At 39.4% G+C, this 8,499-nt stretch overlaps 1 long non-coding RNA gene across 1 annotated transcript; it reads left to right on the top strand.

The window, feature by feature from the left end:
- The first annotated feature begins 920 nt into the window (after positions 1–920).
- Positions 921–7,613, top strand: LOC132074021 (uncharacterized). Its single transcript, XR_009418569.1, has 3 exons — positions 921–994; positions 5,126–5,216; positions 5,896–7,613. It is a non-coding gene; the product is annotated as an uncharacterized LOC132074021 (long non-coding RNA).
- Positions 7,614–8,499: the final 886 nt, after the last annotated feature.

Below are 8,499 nucleotides of genomic sequence, written 5' to 3' on the forward strand. Positions count from 1 at the left end.
CCATGTATATTTTACTTCAAGGATGCAAACTCAGTGAAGTAGCATTTGAAGTTTGCTACAGTCACTTGTAAATTCCAAGTTGTGTTTTCACTTACTTTTGCTGACACAGCCTATCATGAGATAGGAAGATATGAAAGAACTACTAGCTAAACAAAATATTTTCTGTGATAACATTCAATTTCCTGAGGAAAAAAGCTTATCTTTTCTTCCTAAATGTAAAACAGGGCTAATATAGACCATAAAAGAGTTACTGTCAGGGAAGAATATAGCCCCTAAAATCTGCTTTAACAAAAACTGACAATAGTCTTGAAGATCAATTGCAGATATAAAGAAAATAAAATAATTCTCATAAAATTGGGAATACTGCCTTCTTTTGCCTTCTAACCCCAATCCACAAAACCAACCAGAAAAGCGTGCACCACTGGGCATTATTTGACCACCCACTCCCACCACAGCCAGCCATGCTGGGCATTGAGGCAAGTGGCAGAGTGACAGGTTCCCTACAGACCCTTCCCCATTACTGGGTGGCTTCATCATGCCAGTAAAACCTTCAGCACCTTTCAGAGCAAATGTCCTGCTCCCTCCTGCCTGGGGGCCTCTCGCCTCTCCATGGATCCATCAGCTGCAGGATGTGGTCCCACAAGGCATCCAGGTAGCTCCAGGTCACACAGTGCCCAGGCAGCAGACCCTCTGAGCCCCCTGCCTTTTTACTCTCAGCATTCCTCAGCTGCTGTTTGTGCAGGGGGATAGAATATAAGAAAATAAAGATAGTGTAGAAAGTAATCTCACCCCTAAGGAGTTGCAGCTTGGCCAATTAGCAAAGATTAGGAACAGGCCTGACTTTAACAGGTCACAGCTGTAACCAATGAGAAGAAGAGTGCTATAAAAGAGTGGGATGGCTGGTTGAGAAGGGAATTGGAGTCAGTTGGCTGCTTTGTGAAGAAGAAAGAGTCAGTGCTCTGAGGAGATGCCCATGAGAAACACCTACAGGAAGGTATGAAACTTTTGTGATAGGAGCCAACAGAATGGAACTCCTACAGTAAGTTGACACCGTGTGTGTCTCTCTCATACTTGCTTATACTTCTTTTTTTCATTCTTTACTTTAATATTGCATTTTGAAGAGTCTTACAAAATTGGAACAGCATAAATAAAGTCAATGGGTTTTTTCTTTATTATTCCCTTCATTTTTCTGTCTGATCACTCACAAGCAGTTTTTGCTGCATGAAGGAAAGGATTGTACTTTTGCTTTGCATCTAAATATCTCATCTTTAAAATTTTAGTCATTGGTTTATACCACATTAAATGTTCTTTGAGATTCTTCTTGAATAATCTACTTTGGCCATAATATATATTTTTTCATTTACTGTGTTCTCACATTTAGAAGTATTTTTCAGCTTTGAGGTGGGTCTTCATTTCAAGCTGTTGAAACTATATCTTACCTGAATGAGATATAGGCCAAAGATTGCAGTTTCAAGGAACACTTTTTTTGATGCTCTGAAGTGATGACAGGTGCTAAGCAGGTGCTGTCTTTGATCTACCATTCTCGGCACTTCCTTAACTTCAAGTTAAAATAAGAAAGTTACTCTTTGCTCAGTAATTAAACAGTAACAGTTACCACCCAAGTGATTGACAAACTAGATTTATTTGGCAAAACAGAAGGTCAAGTAAGCAGGTAAAACTGCTTTACAGGCTCAATTGCAAAAAACCAGCACCACAGAAAATTGCTTTCTGCTATCTGTCCCACATGCATTCAGGGAAATAAACTTCTGGTTGCATTTCTGGAGGTAGAAAGGGTTGTGATGAACATATACGTGAATCTTTCAAGGGTTTATATTCCACAGAAAACCTTTCTGACAAGGTCCTAGATGTTTTGTGCCAAGTAGCAGGTCTTTTGTCAGTCATGCAAAACTGACTGCATTTTGCAAGAAGGGAGATGTCCCACCATCTGGGACATGCCCCATTAACAAGGACTGATGATAAATGATGGAAAGTGGCTTGCTGAGCCCTTCCACCAGCTCCCTCAGTGCCCTTGGGTGAGTCCTGTCTGGCCCCATAGACTTGTGAGTGCCCAAGTGGCAGAGCAGGTTGGCACTTTGTTCGGAATTGCAGGGGGCCTGTTCTGCTCCCTGTCTGCCAGTTCAGGGGGCTGGTTTCCCTGAGGAAACTCATTCTTTCTGTTAAAGACAGAGGCAAAGAAGACATTAAGTACCTCAACATTTTCTTTACCCTTTATGGCAATGTTTGTTGTCACATCCAATAAAGAATGGAGATTTTCCTTAGCTCACCTTTTAAAAAAAACCACTTTCTATTCTCTTTCACAGCAGTGGCCAGATTGTTGAGCTTTTGCTTTTCTGATTTTCTATCTATGTAATCTAGCTACATCCTTGTACTCTTCCTGAGTTGCCTGACCCTTCTTCCAAAGGTCATAAACCCTCTTTTTTAATCTGAGTTTCAGGAAAAATTCCCTGTTCAGCCACGCTGGTCTTCTGAACCGGTTCATCTTTCAGCACATAGGGATGGCCTGCCCCTGCACCTTTAAGATTTCCTTCTGAAGGTATGTCCTGGCTTCCTGGACTCCTTTGTTGTTCAGGACTGTTTCCCAAGGGAGTCTCTACCGAAGTGCCCAGAAGAGGCCAAAGTCCTCCCTCTGAAAGCCCAAAGTAGAGGGTATTTTGACCCCTTTCCTTACTTCACCAAGAATCAAAACTCAATCTTTTAATGGTTTCTGCATCCAAGAAGGCCTCTGACCACCGCATCTCCCACCACCACTTCTCTGTTTATAAACAGCAGGTCTAGTGGGGCTCAGTTACCAGACGTGTCAGAAGTTCTCTTCCACACACTCCAGGAACACCCCAGGCTGCCTCCTCTCTGCTGTGTTGAGTTTCAGTTTTGTGAAATATTAGCCAGCAGTTTATAAAACACTTCATCTACTGCTTTGTCATGGTTGGGTGGTCTATAACAGACAGCAGGGTGTTTGTCTTGTTAGCCTTCCCCCAGTCCTTACCTAAAACAATTACCCTCCTTCTTTCTGAACAGCTATAGTTATAATGTGTGGAGGTGACTGACTTGCTCTGGGCAAACCCCTGGATGACCTTCACTGCCATTTCCCCAGCCCTCAAGTGCCAGAGCTTCATATCTATTACCATACCTGGGGTGATGAGGGAAGCTGAGAGGGCATAACTATGGCAAAAGTGATTTGTCTGTGACTATCTGAATCTTTCAGAGCTAGAGGAGATATATAGCAGCAGACCTGAGCCAAAGGAAGCAGTGGGTAAAATTTACTTTATCTCATGCATTAGTTTGTTTGCTTCCCTGCTTTCTTGCTTGCGGTTTTTAAAAATGTTAACTAGTGGTTTTAATATGGAAACTTGTGGTTGTTAGAAACTTTTAAAATACAAAAAAAATATTCTTGATAAAATGCCATAAATTATCCTTAGCCAGAGTAGTGTGAAGAAGCATGGGAACCAGCTTGTTCTGCCCCGCCTGCCTATGCTCTGGTGTGGGAAGTTGCCAGGGAAAGAGAAACTGAGCAATATTACAAATTACCAAAATTGAGTTCCTCACCCAGAGGTTCCAGACTCTTATAGTGCACTCCAATGTCCTTTCTTTGATGATGCTCAGAAATATAAGGGATAAGCCAACAGGGAAAAATGCAACAGAAGATTTACAGCTGTCTTCATGTGTGAGTTGCTTTCCTACTTCTTCTATTTTCCACCTTTTTATATCTTTGAAGCCAAAAAAAAGAGGAATAGATCTTCTAGTTTAAGACCCCACATGTTACAGTTTGATAAAACTACTCATTCTGCCAAAAGGAGAGTGTGGGTGTAAATCAGAGTGAGCAGCAAATCTCTGCAAAGGAGATTTCCTTGTTTCCCACCAGAGTCTTGTGTTTCTGGGACACAGTTCAGCAGCTGGACATGTGGGTGCAGCTTAGCATTCACCTTGGGAATTCCAATATTTGATTTGCATACATCTGTACACAGACTGATTTGGCGAAGGAGACGCACATATTAGAGCAAGGGAAAAAGCTGGTTCACAACATTTTCAGAGTGTACGATAATCTGGTTTGCAGTTCTTTTGGTTCCTACTCACAGATTTTTAACATCCTTGTGATCGATTCCAACGGTTCTGCTTTTAAGACAGCTAGAGAATGTCTTTTATTAACTCAGTGTATTTGAATGGGTGGTTGTGGTTTTTTATAAGAGTTTTCTCTAAAGCTTTACCTTGCAAAAATAGCAGCAGCTGCTATTTAGTCATCTGATAAAATGAAATTCTGATCTTTGCACCCTCATGGCTGTAATGCTCTAGAGGCAAACGAGAACTAAGTACAGAGTTCTCCCACCAAACAGGGCTTGGCAAGATATTGTCCCTTATCATACCTATTCAATGGCAGCACAGGGACAGTATTTTGCATCATGAGGAGGTAAAAGTAGTTATGTCATGTGCCCTGGTGTTCTGTTTGACCATTTGTCATCAAAACAAATTGCTGCAAAGCATTTTATATATAAAAACATTGGAAGAGATTTGTATCCAGGCAACAGTTGTAAGCTACTAGATAAATTGCCTATTACTCATTGCTTGTAAATTAGTTCCAGCTAATTTCTCCTAGCAAACAAGGGCTGCAAAGACCTGATAAAGGGAAATGATTAAAGCACATTTTAGGCAAGCTGACAAAACATTGTTTTACCAGATTCTGGCCCTAATTTTCCTGTGGATTATGAATCTGAGGAGGAACCCCGTGTGGTATTCTTAAAAGTGCTGCAAATTCTGACCATAGCAGAGTTGCTGATGAGGCCACAGGTTTCTTGTCTGTAGATGGAAATGCTGCCTGTTAATTGCACCCTTAAAAATTATAATGATAATATTAAAAAAAGGATAAACCAGATGAAAGAGAATCCCAATAGAAAAGAAGGAATAAGGTGAGTACAGGCCCCCATGGCTGTAGGAATGTGCCCCAGTGACTCCAAAAGTCACTGCCAGATACCAGAATTATGAGACCAGAGTTGAGGATTTTATCATAAACTGAGCACAGCTATCTCTAGCCTCAGTACATGGTTTGTGGCAGATGTCTCCAGAAGACCGAGAATAACCCACAGCAATTTAGAAACCACTGTTCTGTTTGCAGACCAGTTGCTGGACTTTGTGATCACATCTCTAATGGGAGTAAAATGAAATGGGAGCTGTTCCTTGGTTCTGAGACAAATGCTACAGTGCAGGTATAGACCTAAACCCTCTGATTACCTCCAAACAAAGCAGTTATGTAAGCATTACATAGAGACCAATATTAATGTACTATCATATTATTAGATATGATTAGTATTAACACATTGATAGATTTTTTATAGCTATATAGTAATTATTATCTATATGGTAATTACTAATAGTATTAGTCTATAAAAATAGTATTTCTATTAAGCTAGTATATAAATGTGTGTGCCTTATATAAATATATTTATATTTACAAATATAAAATATTTACTATATTTATTATATTACATTTATAACCTATAATAATTATAATATTATCTTTATAACATATGACATATTTAATAAATATTGTACTAATTATATTATATTTATAGCATATAATGAATATATTATATTTATTACATATGTAATAAATAATATACTAATATTACTATCACACATACAATTTAATATATTGGCTTGGCCCTTTGCTGGTTTGTGGTAAGCACCTCAAGCCCAGAGACTGGGAAGCACTTAGCTGACCGAAGGCAGAACTGGGCCAAAGTCTGCAAACATTTTAGCAGATGGTGAGCACATACCAGAGCTCAGCCCTGGCCCTGTTAATGTCCTAATGCACACAAAGCCTATAATTCCTTCAGCCTTAGACAAATGCCTTATAAAAGACAGATCTTCGCTTTAATCCTCCAGGATCAGTATGACTTTCAGGACACAGCCACCAAGAGCGCAGGAGGAGGCGCTGCTTGGACTCGTGGGTCTGGAGAGGGAGGCAGACTCAAGGCTTTTCCAAGTGACCCCATATTGCAGCTCTGGGGCAGGACTGGCATGGAAGGTGCCAGAGGTGAAGCACAGCTCATGGCCTGCACCTCCTGGCCAGGGGCAGCCAGGATGAGGATGCTCACTCCTCCCTAAGCCTGCAACACAATCACTGCCTCTTTGGGGAGGGCAGATCAGCCCTCTGAGAGCAGCTTGTCTGGAGACCTGCGCAATTAGTTTTTTAAAGGAAGGCACAGGGATCTGTGCAGCAGGCAGCCAACAGCTGGAAATCGGAATCCTCTTGTCTGCAGCTGGTGAATATGCATTTGAGGCTGATAGAATTTCAGAATATGTAAGAAGGAGCAACCGAGTGCTTCTGCATGTGTTCAGCTTCTTTATTTTTCTCTCCTGTGTTTAGATACTTTCATGTATAAGCTCTGTAGTAAAACTTTTTATATTGAAAAATGATAATTTGTAGACACTTTTGATAAAAAAAACCCAAAACCTTCATGACAAAAAATCCACTTCAATTCACATAAAAATGAACTTATGAAGGATGCAAGAAATAAGGGTTTTTAAAGTACTGGAAATATATTGAAGCCTTTTCTTCCCTCTTGAATTAATATACCATAATATTCACAATGAAATCTAAAAGTGCATTTTTTTCTCTATTTAAAAACATTTCCCGTTGCAATTATTCAGGTATAATTCGTTTATATTTAATCTCTATTTATAAACCCAGATAAAATTGTAATGAGGGAAGTGTAATATTTATAGTAAGCTATTAAAATACAGAAAAAATTATTCACTCACAGAGACATGCTGCATCTCACAATAGCTCTGACTGTAATTAGGGCCTTTTAACATCCGATTTTTAAAAGCTTTCTTTTCTTTTAACCCTTCAAAGTGTTACACATTTTTGTCTCCTACTAGTTCCATACAAGACTGTAATAGATTTTTACAGAGGCACATTCAAACATATACCAGAATCTGAATCAAAAAATATACATCAGACAAACCAAATCATTCCTGAACCTGAATTGATTTCTATGTTCCATGCCAATATTCTCAGTTATGAAACAAATATTTACATCTAAGTCCTGAAGTTAAAACTATTTCCAGTGGCTCTAGTAGGGTTTTGATCAAGTGTTAAGGAAAAAAACAAAACAAGAATAAATTCTCTATATAGTTTCACCCTTTTGTTTTTTTGGCCCAGTGAACACAGGTATGGCAGAACCTATCCACCTGTCTTCTTCCTTAATACCACTGGTGGTTGATATAGACAAGAACATCACTGAGCCATTGCTCATGGGGAGCTGTATTCTAGAAAGAGGGACTAACAACACAAACTGGCAGAGAAACCTAGGTTTTAAAAGCAAGATGCATAATTCACCTTCTAATCAGTGACACAGCAGTGTAATGTTTCTTGAAGGTCCCAAGAGCAACAGCAAAATCCTCATTTCTTCCATCAGTTTTAAAGACAAGAATGCCCTCCCAGCTGCAGGCTACTCTTTTAAAGCTGGTTTGGATCTTTTTCCTAGTTGGAAAGACATATTAGAAATACCACTCCTAATTTTTACTTGCTACTTCTCCAAGCTGTTGAGACTGGTTTTGCTGTTGTGTATGTTTTAGCTAATGCATATGTAGGGACATCTTTATCAGAAACTTTGACTCAGTTCACTAGCTTGCCATGGATGATCAATTTCCCTATCCTAAGAGCTAGATTTGCCAAAGAAGGGGGAGAAGGTAAAAATAACTACTTTGTTAAATAAGCCATAATAGTTGTTTAGCTAAATAAGATGCATTGTGCTTTGGAAGAAATATTTTTCCTGCTCTCACATTCTTTTGTTTCAGTTCTTTCCATTCTGCTTAGACACCAGCTGTGTTTTCTTCCTTTGTTATGGACTATTTTTATTGAGATCTTTAGTTTACCATCTTATCTGGCAATGTATCTGTAGGGCTTCCATGGCAGCTATTAAGCTGCTTTAGGAAATCCCTTCCCTTAAGCCTCTTCACAAAAATAAAACAAGTGACATTTATATAGATGGATGCTGGAGTTTTCCCCTCACGTTTTCCTTGGGAGGTGAAAAAAAAATTTCATCTTTATTCTGATAGGAAGAAAACAAAAGAAAGGTGGCTATAGGTGTGGACTTTAACCATCAAACCGCTCTCCAGGGAATAGTCAGGGCTGTTGATTTCATGTGCAAAAAAGAAGTCTTTTTTACTGGAAACATCCCTAAATCTGCCAATATACATTTAAGGACCATAATTTTGATTTCAAAACAAAGATGGTAGGCTTTGAGGAGGAGGCAAGGAAGCTGAGGAGGAGTGGCAGCACAATTGACCCTCAAATTCATATTTCGGGATTTTCAGGGACCCACTCTGTACTTTGTGTATTGTGACAGTCTAACCTCCATTTGCCATTCTTTTTTTATTTCTGATTTCAACACGTGCACCAAGAAACACTTCTACAAAAATGTTGTTTTCAGCCTTTGCAACGTTCTTGTAAGTCTGGTAATAAATAACACACTAAAGCAC

Source organism: Ammospiza nelsoni, chromosome 5 (genome assembly GCF_027579445.1).
Source record: "Ammospiza nelsoni isolate bAmmNel1 chromosome 5, bAmmNel1.pri, whole genome shotgun sequence".
Classification (NCBI taxonomy): Eukaryota; Metazoa; Chordata; class Aves; order Passeriformes; family Passerellidae; genus Ammospiza; species Ammospiza nelsoni.